Source organism: Saimiri boliviensis, chromosome 1 (assembly GCF_048565385.1).
Source record: "Saimiri boliviensis isolate mSaiBol1 chromosome 1, mSaiBol1.pri, whole genome shotgun sequence".
Lineage (NCBI taxonomy): Eukaryota > Metazoa > Chordata > Mammalia > Primates > Cebidae > Saimiri > Saimiri boliviensis.
The window spans coordinates 19,474,919-19,487,593 of NC_133449.1; positions in this window are offsets into that span (position 1 = coordinate 19,474,919).

Here is a 12,675-nt window from a genome sequence, read left to right on the forward strand (position 1 = left end):
CGCCCCGCCACGCCCCGGGGCCTTGAGCGCCAGGCGGGCCTGGGGAACCCCGCCCAAGGCCAACAAGGAGCCTTGTCCGCGCATTCCAGCGGCAGAAACGGAATGTCCGGGCGAGGCGGCCAGCGGCGTGGTGGTCACCTCCTGCCCCTGCCCTGCGCCCGGAGCCGGCTGCAGCTGGGTGGGCTCGGCTGTCGTCGCAGCCTCCGTCCTCCCGGTCACACCGGAGCGGGGCGCACCCATCCGCGGCCGCAGCCTGCCCTGCCCTCCGCTCTCTCGCCCACCCCAGGGGGCCTGCGCCCCAGGCCCGGGATGGGGAGCCCTGTACTCTGCCTTCCCTTCCTCCCCTGCTTCGCCCGCCTGGGGCTGAAGGTGAAACCCTGCTCCTCGCTCTACATTCCTTTCCTCAGACGAGTAACCCAAGTTTTGCTGTGGGCTCTTGGTTTAAAAAACAAAAAATAAAGAAAGAAAAGGCCTCACAGATTCTAGGGGCATGAATAGAAACGCTTTCATCCTAGCTTCAAATATCCACAGACATTTGAACTTATATTACCAGGAAAGGAAAGTCAAACACACATTCCCCAGAGAGCCCGGTTAGCTGGAAGGACGGCGTGCACCAACACAGGCTTCAAAGGCTCTCCCAAGACCCCATTTCCTCTCCGGAAGGGTTACCGTGGTGCAGGGCTGGACGCTGCCAGGGGACCCCCAAGGAGCTCACTGTCTGTGGGAAGGAGATATGCATAAATGCAGTGCCTGCCTATGGGAACGTGGTGGATTTAGGAAAGAGACGCTGCCTGCCTGCCGAGACCAGGAAGACTTCTAAAACCAGGTGACATTTGAGCCGTCTTAAAATATGACAGTGAGCTCATCTGATCGTCCTATTTCATTATTTCCCCTCTACAAGCCATCCTCCAGGCAGGATCCTAAACCTCGCTTCTCATATTTGTACCCCATGTTGGTAGCAGCATTATACACAATAGCCAAGAGGCGGCAGCAACCCAAGGGTCTCTCTTTGTATAAATGGAAAAGCAAAATGCAGTTATGTATGTACAATGGAATACTATTCAGCCTTAAAAGGGAGGAAATTTTAGCACATGCTACAACATGGATGAACCTTGAGGATATTATGTTAAGTGAGATAAGCTAGTCACAAAAAAGACGTATGATTCCATTTACATGGGGAATCTAGAGTAGTCAATTCACAGAGACAGAAAGAATGACAGTTACCAGGAGCTGGGAGGAAGTAGGGATGGGGAGTTGTCTAATATATCAATGACACTGGGCAGTGATAGTCACGCTGAGGGAAACCATCACTCGACTCTCAGTGAGAACTCACCAATTTAGAAGGACCTTAGGAGAAACGAGAAGTTTGTAATAATGGGAAGAGGACACTAAGAAATTTGAAAGAAGCTATGCCAAGAAGAGAAGAGACTGGTAAACACAGTATTTGCAAGCTCTGGTGGACACTTGTCATTTGTCTGGCTTTTAGGATGATCCCCAAAGCCTTTGAACCCTGCATTAGTCAAGGGTCTTGAGAGAAACAAAACCAACAGATTTGATATATACATATGTATAGAGAGAGGGTGGGGGAGAGATGGAGATTATGAGAGATTGGCTCATGCGATTATGAAGGCTGAGAAGTCCCACGATCTGCTGTCTGCAATCTGGGGGCCCAGGAAAGCCAATGGTGTAATCCAGTCCAAGCCTGAAGGCCCGAGAGCAGGGGAGCCAATGACTTAAGTCCCAGTCTGAGTCCAGAGACCTAAGAACCAAGAGTGCTGAGGTCCAAGGACAGGAGAAGCTGATTGGCCTAGCTCAAGCAGAAAACACATTTGTCCTTCCTCTGTCTTTTTGCTCTATTCAGGCCGGCAACAGATTGGATGATGCCCACCCCACTCACACTGGTGAAGATAATAGTCTTTGCTCAGCCTACTGATTCAAATGCCAGTCTCTTCTAGAAACATCCTCACAGACACATCCAGAAATAATGTTTAAGAGCTAGCTGGGCATCCATTAGCCCAGTCAAGTTGACACATGAAAATTCACCATCACAAGTACCTTCCCAAATTTAGGGATTTCCAACTTCGTGAGTCAGCACCTCCTCAAGTTGACTCCAAGAACTTGCTTCCCCAGCATCTCTTGCAGCTAGGATGTACGTAAATGGCCCAGACTTCATCAGTCGTATGTAGTGTCTGTGCCAAGCAGCAGTAACTCTAGGTCTCCCATAGAGCAAACCTGCAATATAATTTTGGGAATGGTTGATAACTGTGTGGCTTCTTAGCTTGATTCTTACACCTTTCCAGAAATAATTTGAGCCACTTAATATCCAGGGCTACATATGGGTGGTGGAGGTGTACATTGCACAATTTCACAGGGGCACTGTTCACATTCATAGTCAACACATATTGATTACAACATTTGGAAATGCACTTCAACTGGGCAGTGGTGTTTCTTGAATGGTTGGCTTTTCCATTTGCACTTTGAGCTGGTAGTGGGGCAAATCACGTCCTTAACGTATACTTTTTCTATTTATTCTTTATCATTATTATTATTGTTATTATAAATAGGGTCTCATTCTGTCACCCAGGCTGGAGTACAGTGGTGCCATCAGAACTCATGGCAACCTCAACCTTCTGGGCTTAAGGAATCCTCCAGCCTCAAGCAATCTTCCTTCCTCAGCCTCCTAAGTAGCTGGGACCACAGGTGTGCACCACCAAGCCCAACTATTTATTATTATTCTTATTATTATTAATTTGTAGATACAGAGTCAAATTATGTTGCCCAGGCTGATCTGCAACTTCTGGGCTCAAGCAGTCCTCCCACATCAGCTTGCCAAAGTGCTGGGATTACATATGTGAGCCACTACGCTTAGCCTCTTTTTTGGCTCATTCTGGCAGGAATGGGTGCTGTTTGCAATTAACGATGAGGATATTTAGTCTTATGATTTTTTCCTATTGCATACCACTGGGGGGCACTGTTTCAAACAGCTCAAAATAAAAATCTCAGCTCCCAAGTGAATGCTCCTACACATTACTTGTCAGTAACTCAAGACAATTTCAGATGCTGGTATATGAAAGTTATGCCATCTTGAATGAAATAGAAATTGTCTGATAAGTTTGTATCTCCAGAGTTCACACTCCAGGGCGGTTGTCTTACATCTGACACCCAAAGATTGTAAAATAAAACAAATGTAGCTCTTCCGACAGAGGAATTCAGGTGGCGACAGGGCTTTCTTGCATGTCACCAGCTCAACTGGTTGTTGGCCCAGGTGGTATCTTTGCTTTCAGGCGTAAAAGCTACATTTCTCTACCACTGCATATTATCTCATACTACTTTGTCAAGATAAAGACTAAAATAATTTTTGATAACCTAAAGATTTAGGTCATAAAAAAGCCAAATAAAGGTTTTTTTTTTAACTATTCAAAAACTTTAAAAAATGCAACTAATAAAGATTTATATATACCTTTACATTTTACGTTTTTAGAATGTTATTATGTTTTAAATAGGTAATACTGTATATGCACTTGGTCTAAACTTTGAAAAGCAAAAAAAAAAAAAAAAAAAAAAAAAAAGACCAAATGTTAGGATCACTTTCAATTTTGCATCTCCTCTTATAAGCAAAAACATTCAATGTGTTGGGAGAACTATTTTTCTCACAACTAGGATTTCAAAGTAAAATAAGACTTGGAAGCTACTTAAGGAACCAGTTTTCTCCTGCTTTGCTGCCCTTAATGTGTGAATTTTGTTTTCGAGCCTGCTGGACCTCCAAGTATCATGTTGGCATTCCAGGATAAGGGAAGAGGGAAGGCCAAAGATCGAAGAAGAAACAGAGATTTTCTGCTGACATCGCATGCCCATGCCTGGCCACAAGGGAATCTTGGAAGGTAAGATTTTCAGCTTTTTTGATCCACACTGAAAAAGGCAAAAGAAAACATGGATTGGAACGGGAGTTGACAGCTAACCTGTGGCATATGCTACAGGTGTACAGTGAAAAGGAACTATCCCAACCACCTGTACCCCACTGTGGTGACACCACTGTTGCCAATGTCTTGAATGTGCATAGTATTTGTAGGCATAAACGTTGAAAAATACGTGCGTGTGCATACATCCACTGTTCTGTTGAAAGAAGACATATTTTCCAACTTTAGACCAAAAAAATCTACCCGCAAACAAGTTGAAAAGGTCTTTGATTCCACGGATGCATTGGAGAAAATGTCAAAAGATGTCCCAGGGCTTCTTAAATCTGATCAAGAAAATGACAGACCATGCACTTGGAGAAAAACTTTGTTTTGTTTTTAAAACCCTCTCAATCCCAAAGTGGAAGTCTTTTCCCGAAGTATAGAACTCTTTACCTGCTTATGGTTCTTGCAACCAACACTTGAAAAAAACAAGTAATTGTGAAAAATGAATGTGTTCAATGGTCTACAAGTTGTATTGCCATCTTTGTTTTTTAATTGCCACAGGAATCAAGATAGTACGAATTATGGATTGGTACTACCCACTGATATTTATTTTATTAAATTAATATTTCTAGACTAGGTGTGGTAGCTCAGGCCTGTAATACCAGAACTTTGGGAGGTGAGAGGATTGCTTGAGCCCAGGGAGTTCAAGACCAGCCTGGGCAACACAGTGAGACTCCATCTTTACGAATAAATTTGTTGTTAAATTAGCCAGGTGTGGTGGCACACACCTGTGGTCCCAACTCTACTCAGGAGACTGAGGTAGGAGGATTGCTTCAGCTCAGGAGGTTGAGTCTACAGTAAGCCATGATTGCATCAGTGCACTTCACCCTGGGCGACAGAGTGAGACTCTGTCTATAATCAATCAGTCAGTCAATATTTCTGTGAATAAGCATGAAAGAAAACATGGAAACTAAATCTAAACTGTGTGTTTGAAGGCCTGTGCCTATTTTTAATATCAAATTCTTAGCTATATAAGAGTAGCTTGCAAATCAGAAGAGGTTGAAGGCAAAGTTTGGCTTGCTCTAAAAAAAAAAAAAAGGAACTATTTCTGATACATAGCAAGCACATTTCATTATTGCCAGGAAGTTCTAAAGAGGACTGTTAATGATCTACTATTATTAACTAACATTTACAACTTAAGGCATGTTTCTATTCAAAATAGTGGAATTGGCCGGGCACGGTGGCTCACGCCTATAATCCCAGCACTTTGGGAGGTCGAGGAGGGTGGATCACGAGGTCAAGAGATCAAGACCATCCTGGTCAACATGGTGAAACCCCATCTCTACTAAAAATACAAAAATTAGCTGGGCATGGTGGCACACGCCTGTAGTCCCAGCTTCTCGGGAGGCCGAGGCAGGAGAATTGCCTGAACCCAGGAGGCGGAATTTGCAGTGAGCCGAGATCGCACCATGGCACTCCAGCCTGGGTAACAAGAGCAAAACTCCGTCTCAAAAAAAAAAAAAAAAAAAAAATAGTGGAATTAATATTTGAAAAGAGCCACTCTGCTAGAATTCCCACTTCAAAAAAAAAAAGAGCCACTCATAACACTTTTGCTTCCCTTAATAAAAGATTGGTTTTAATTTTTATTGTTTCATTTTAGAAGTACAAGCATGAGCATTAAGTTTCACTAGTTAATAAAAATAAAATCTCAAATCAGCAAATTCACTATGTCATCCCCAGAATTGTCTTCTCTGAGGCCATATTGTAAATTATGTTTTTCAAATTTATTTTTACCATGATTCACTATAATGACTACATTTTACATTATGAGACGATTACTGCCCAAGTATATAATACATACATTCAACAGAAATGAGTTTTATAAAGCAATATTGACAACACATGTGATGCACTCTAATGATTCCTATTTTATTCAACTCCATTCATTTCTATTCCATTTTCTTAAAAATCTGGCTAAAAACATCTAAATAGATTCGTGATTCACTAATGTTTGAAAACCCCTGTATTAAATAGATTATTTTCTACTGCCTCTGCCCTTTCACTCTATTACTGTGTCCAGTTTGTTGCTTCAGTGGGCCTTATTCACTTTGTAATTATTTAATATGTATTAAATGCATTTATTCTATCAGACCCCACTAGGCTCCAGGAGCACAGAGGCAATGCTTGCATTGTTCGCTACTGAACTCCCAGAAATTCTACCTTCCCACATGCAGGTTCACAACCTGCATTAGGACTGAGACTTCAGGAAACGGGAGATCATAGAACAGAGCTGATATTCAGCCTTTCCTTGGCAGGGTAGTCAACAGGCATGGTAGACTGCTCGTAGGAAAAGAAAAAACCTAGCACTGCTTTTTCCAGGAATCAAGTGATGGCGAGGAAAGGCTTTGCTCTGTTTCACTTCACTGACTGACAACAGACTGCCCTGTGCTGGGCACTGGCTCCACACACCATCTCTTCTTTGGCCTTCTCTAGCAGTGGAGAGAGCTCCTCCTCCAGCACCAGGCTCCTTCTAGGGAAGGAGTTCGGGAGAGTTGCAACCTAAAGTGTAGTGTCTGTTTCAGCACATTGGCATGTGAGCATCTGTGAAAATTAAACTGTTTGACCAAGGCTAAAAAGTAAATTCAGAGTTGCTTTTCTATTTAAAAAATCACTTTAATACTGCTATAATGTTTTTTATAATTCTAAAAAATGATTTATTAGTCAGCTTTGGCTAGGTTATGCTATGGTAACCAATGGCCCCACATCTCATGTTCTTATAACAAAGAACCTTTGTTTCTTGCTCTGTTATGTGTCCTTCATAGGTTGGCTGCAGCTCTCCTCCATGTCTTCTTCATTCTGGCACCCAGACATAGGAGCAGGCCCAATCTGGTACGTGCTCATCTTGAGGCAAAAGAAGGAAAAAAGATGGTGGAATCACACATCTGGCAAGAAGGTGGCAAATCGGTTTCACTCACTTCAGTTACTGGCTGAAGCAAGTCGCATGGCCAAGCCCGATGGTAGTGGTTGGGAAATATTAATGTCAACTTTTTATGGAGAAATAGCAAACCTTTGGAAACTGTAACAGGATCTGGCACAATTTGACATTGCTTATGATGGGGATAGATGGGTGTCCTCAGAGGGCCCTTCTCTTTTAGGAGATTCAACAAGAACCCCTCCTCTCTGATTTTAGGCTTGCTTCTCCTCACGAGGCTGCTCACATTAGCTGATCTAATCCTAACCACTTTCTAACAGCTTTTCAGCTTCAGAAGTAGATTGTCTTGGTGGAGTGATTTCTTTGGTCTTGTTGCTTGGTGTCCAGCAAGTAGGGAAATTGTGCTAGCTCTCAGCTCAGCCAGATGGGAAGCATGGTTGAAATCCTCTCCCAACAAGTTGTCACTCCCAGTGGTCATGCTCTTTCTTGACTTCAAGTTGTGGAGAGCCTGACTCTGAAAGCTCCCAGGTTACATGCAAGGCCATGGATCCCAAGATATATTTTTTCCACATCCTGGACTTACTGATTTATGACAAAACATGCAGTTGTGCTAACTTACAGAAACTTCCAATGGAAGCTTTTTCATCTCTCTCACAGGTTCAGTCTTCTCCACCCCTGGTGCAAAGGAAACAAAGGGGAAGGAGGCCCATAGTGCCCATGCCCTGATGCAGAGGTCTTGCAAAGGGACTGTCAGAATCACCCGGGAGGCCTTATCAAACATAGATTCCTGGGCCCCCACCCTCTATGTGCTGATTCAGATGGCTGAGTTCTGGGCCCAGGGATTTCCAGTTTCTAGAGGTGTATTAGTTTGTCCTCATGCTTCTAATAAAGACATACCTGAGACTGGGTAACTTATAAAGGAAAGATATTTAATGGACTCACAGTTCCACATGGCTGGGGAGCCCTTACAATCATGGCAGAAAGCAAAGAAGAAGCAAAGGCACATCTTACACGGCAGCAGGCAAGAGAGCTTGTGCAGGGGAACTCCCATTTATAAAACTATCAAATCTTGTGAAACTTATTCACTATCACAGGAACAGTATGGGGGAAACTATCCCCATAACTCAACTATCTCTGCCTGGTCCCAACCTTGATACATGGGGATTATTACAATTCAAGGTGAGATTTGGGTGGGGACACAGCCAAACCATATCATTCTGCCCCTTCCCAAATCTCATGTCCTCACATTTCAAAACCCATTGTGCCTTCCCAACAGTCTCCTAAAGTCTTAACTCATTTTAGCATTAACTCAAAAGTCCACACTCCAAAGTCTCATCTGAGATAAGGCAAGTCCCTTCAGCCTGGTCCACAGTCCAAAGTCTCATATGAGATAAGGCAAGTCCCTTCAGCCTATGAGCCTGTAAAATCAAAGCAACTTAGTTACTTCCTAGATACAAAGGTGGTAAAGACAATGGGTAAATACACTCATGCCAAATGGGAGAAATGGACCAAAATGAAGGGATACAGGCCCTGTGCAAGTCCGAAATCCTGGGGGAGAGGGGGGTAATCAAATCTTAAAGTTCCAAAATTATCTCCTTTGACTCTGTGTTTCACATTCCAGGTCACACTGATGCCAGAGGTGGGTTCCCATGGTCTTGAGCAGCTCTACCCCTGTGGCTTTGCAGGGTACAGCCCCCCTCTTGGCTGCTCTCACAGGCTGGAACTGAGTGTCTGCAATTTTTCCAGGTGCATAGCACAAGCTGTTGGTGGATCTGCCATTCTGGGGTCTGGAGGATGGTGGACCTCTTCTCACAGCTCCACTAGGCAGTGGCCCAGTGGGGACTCTATGTAGGGGCTCCTACCCCACATTTCCCTTCCATGCTGCCCTAGAAGAAATTTTCCATGAGGCTCTGCCCCTGCAGCAAACTTTTGTCTGGACATCCAGGCATTTCCATACACTCTCTGAAATCTAGGTGGAGGTTCCCAAAACCTCAATTCCTGATTTCTGTGCACTTGCAGGCTCAACACCACATGAAAGCCACCAAGGTTTGGGGCTTGAACCCTCTGAAGCAATGGCCTGAGCTCTATGTTGGCCACTTTTAGCCATGGCTGGGATGCAGGGCACCAAGTACTGAAACTACACAAAGAGGCTCCCTGGGCTGGGCCCACAAAACCATCTTTTCCTCCTAGGCCTCTGGGCCTGTGGTGGGAGGAGCTGCCATGAAGATCTCTGACATGCCCTGGATATATTTTTCCCATTGGCAATTGACATTTGGCTCCTCGTCACTTATGCAAATTTTTGCAGTGGCTTGAATTTCTCCTCAGAAAATGGGTTTTTCTTTTGTATTGCATCATCAGGCTGCACATTTTCTGAACTTTTATGCTCTGCTTCCCTTTTAAACATAAGTTCATATTCCAAAACATACCTTTGTGAATACATAAGGTGAAATACTTCAAACAGCACCTGAGTCACCTCTTCAACACTTTGCTGCTTAGAAATGTCTTCCATCAGATGTCCTAAATCATCTCTTTCAAGTTAGAAGTTTCAAAAATCTCTAGGACAGGGGCATAATGCTGCCAATCTCTTTGATAAAACATAGCAAGAATCAATTTAGCTACAATTTCCAGTAAGTTCCTCATCTCCATCTGAGATCACCTCAGCCTGGACTTTATTGTCCATGTCACTATGAGCACTTTTGTCAAAGCCATTCAGCAAGTCTCTAGGAAGTTCCAAAGTTTACCACATTTTTCTGTCTTCCTCTGAGTCCTCCAAACTGTTCCAACCTCTGCCTGTTACCCAGTTCCAAAGTCGTTTCCACATTTTTGGGTATCTTTAGGGCAGCAATTTACCAATACCAATACCAGTAGCAATTTACCAGTACCAATTTACTGTATTAGTCTGTTCTCATGCTGCTAATAAAGACATACCTGAGACCAGGTAATTTATAAAGGAAAGAGGTTTAATGGACTCACAGTTCCACATGGCTGGGGAGCCCTTACAATCACAGTGGAAGGCAAAGGAGAAACAAAGGCACATCTTACATGGCAGCAGGCAAGAGAGCTTGTGCAAGGAAACTCCCGTTTATAAAACCATCACATCTCATCAGACTTGTTCACTACCATGAGAACAGTATGGGGGAACTGCTCCCATGATTCAATTATCTCCACCTGGCCAGCCCTTGACATGTGGAGATTATTACAATTTAAGGTAAGATTTGTGTGGGGACACAGCCAAACCGTATCAAGAGGCAGCTGCCATGCTGAGGGAGTTTGTGTCCTGCAGTCTGCAGTATCTGGTTCAAACAATCTTGGCAATGGGCCTATATCTGCAGTAAGCGCAGGTGCAAGGAAATGGCCACCCAGCAAGGAAACTGCTCAGTGGTGCCGTGTTTTTGTTATGAATGGGACTTGAGTGAGCATCTGGATCTGTGGTCACAAGACATCTGGGGCCAGGGAGTGACTATCCTCTCTCCACACCACACTTCTCAACAGCTGTCACTTCCTAACCCATTTATTCCTGCCTCCCCTGCACCATCCTGGGGAAAGTGCTCTCCTAGGTGCATAAGGGCTCAGATCACCAAGCCCAGAGACCTCTTGGTAGAGTTTAGAGCACCCTGTTTTTGGCAGGAGCTCCAGTGTTAGCCCCTTCATTCCAGGTTGTCCCATAGTCCTGATTATACACTGTCTCTCTCCTTTGCTGCTTCCTTTTCTTCTTTCCACGCTCTATGCAATGTGAAAGTCCACAGGCCTTTTTCTAAATCAGCTTTTAAAAAGGTAAATTTTTTTCTTAGGATAAAAGTAATATATGCTTTACTGTATAGAATGTAGAAAATGCAGATAAGCAAAAGTAAGAATGGAAAGACCGTCCATAGACTACCACCTAAAGATAAGCTATGTGGTATTATCCCTTTTGTCTCGGCTTATATATTAATACATTTTTATTAAAAATTAGACCATGCTATATGTTGTAGCATATATAACTTGCTTTCTGTACTTAACATATAGTGAACATTTTTCTGTTATATTTCTCAAATACATCATTTTAAATGGCTATACTGTATTTCATTGTATATTCCATCTACTTAACCAATTTCTCACTGTGAGACATTTAGTTTCTACTTGTTTTTAATTGCAAGCTGTGCTTCACCAAATCTCTTTTTGTGAATCGTTTTGACTTACTATTATTTCCGTAGAAGAAATTACTAGAAATGGAAGGCTGAATGACTAGGTCTTCTTTGATACCTGTGTACCATCTATGTTAGGAGTCTCAACTAGCAGTGTGGTTTCAGCTGCCACCTCTATATTGCTAATTTCCAGATCTGTGTCTCTTGTCCCAACCCTACTCCTGAGCAATAAAACTACATTTGTAACTCTGCTTTTGGATTCCTATATTCAAAGGTCGCAAAAGTACCTCAAGCTCAATCATTACCAAGAATGAACTCATCTTCCTCTTTTTTAAAAAAGCTCACTCTCCTTTATTCCTCATTTCTTCCACTATTCTCACCAGACAGGCCTGAAAGAATTCTTGATGACCTCCTTCATCTCTTGGTCCTTTCATGTTAAATAAGTTGCCAAGTCTTTGATTGACATCTCAACCAGTTCAAGTCCTATCCAACTCTAAGGCCTATCTCAAATCTGCTCACTGTAGGAAACTTGTCTTCCCTTTTCCAGCCAGACAGAATCCCTGAAGGAGGGAGAAGAGAGAACAGAGGACATATTTGAAAAAGTAATGCTGAAATTTTTCCAAACATGATGAAATCTATAAACCTACAGATTTAAGAATCTCAATGAACCTCAAACACAAGAAACATTAAAAAAACAAAAAGCCAATATCAAGGAACATCATAAACAAATTGTTCAATATCAGGGCTATAAGAGAAATTTTCCATTACCTGAAGAAAAAAAAATGTTCCATATAGAGGAAGAGTCTAGCAGGACAGTAAATTTCTCGTTAGAAACAATGTGTTCAAGAAGACAGTGAAGCAACATCTTTAAAGTACTGAAAGGAAAAAAAAAAAAAAAAGTGTCCACTTAGAATTCTATATCCAGGGAAAATAGCTTTTAAAAAACCAAGGTAAAAATATTTTTAGATATAGAAAACCCAAAATAACTTATCACCAGCAGAATCACACTGTAAAAAATATTTAAGAAAGCCTTTTTGGCAGAAGAAAAATTATACCAGATGGAAATGTGGATCTATGGAAAGGAATGAAGAGCACCAAAAATGCTAACTAAGAGGACATCCATGCAGTTTTTGAAATTGTCTTTTTAATTTTATCTTTAAAAGATCATTAACCAGCTGGATGTGGTGGCTTACGAGTGTAATCTCAGCACTTTGGGAGACCAAGAAGGGAGAATTATTTGAGGCCAAGAAAGTGAGGCTGCAGTGAGCTATAATTGCACCACTGCACTTCAGTGCTCTGGGTGACAGAGCAAGACCCTGTCTCTAAAAAATAATAATAATGATAATGTTTAATAAAAGATAGTTAACTGTTTAACCAAAAGTGAGAGTCACAGAAGGTCAGAGGAAGAAGGAATCTGCAATCTCATTTGCAATCTGAATTACTTACTGATTTTACATAATTGGTGGGAGGGCAAGGAATATAAATCAAGTTCCCTGATGCAACCTAACTGAATGATGACAGATATACTAGTCCCTGCTTATCTGTGGTTTTGCTTTCCAAGTTTTCAGTAATCTGTGGGTAACTACAGTCCAAAAACACTAAATGGAAAATTCCAGAAGTAAATAATTCATAAGTTAAAAAAATAATTTATGTTTTAAAATGCATGCCATTCTTAATAGCATGATAACTCTTACATTGTCCTGCTCTGTACTGGCCTGGA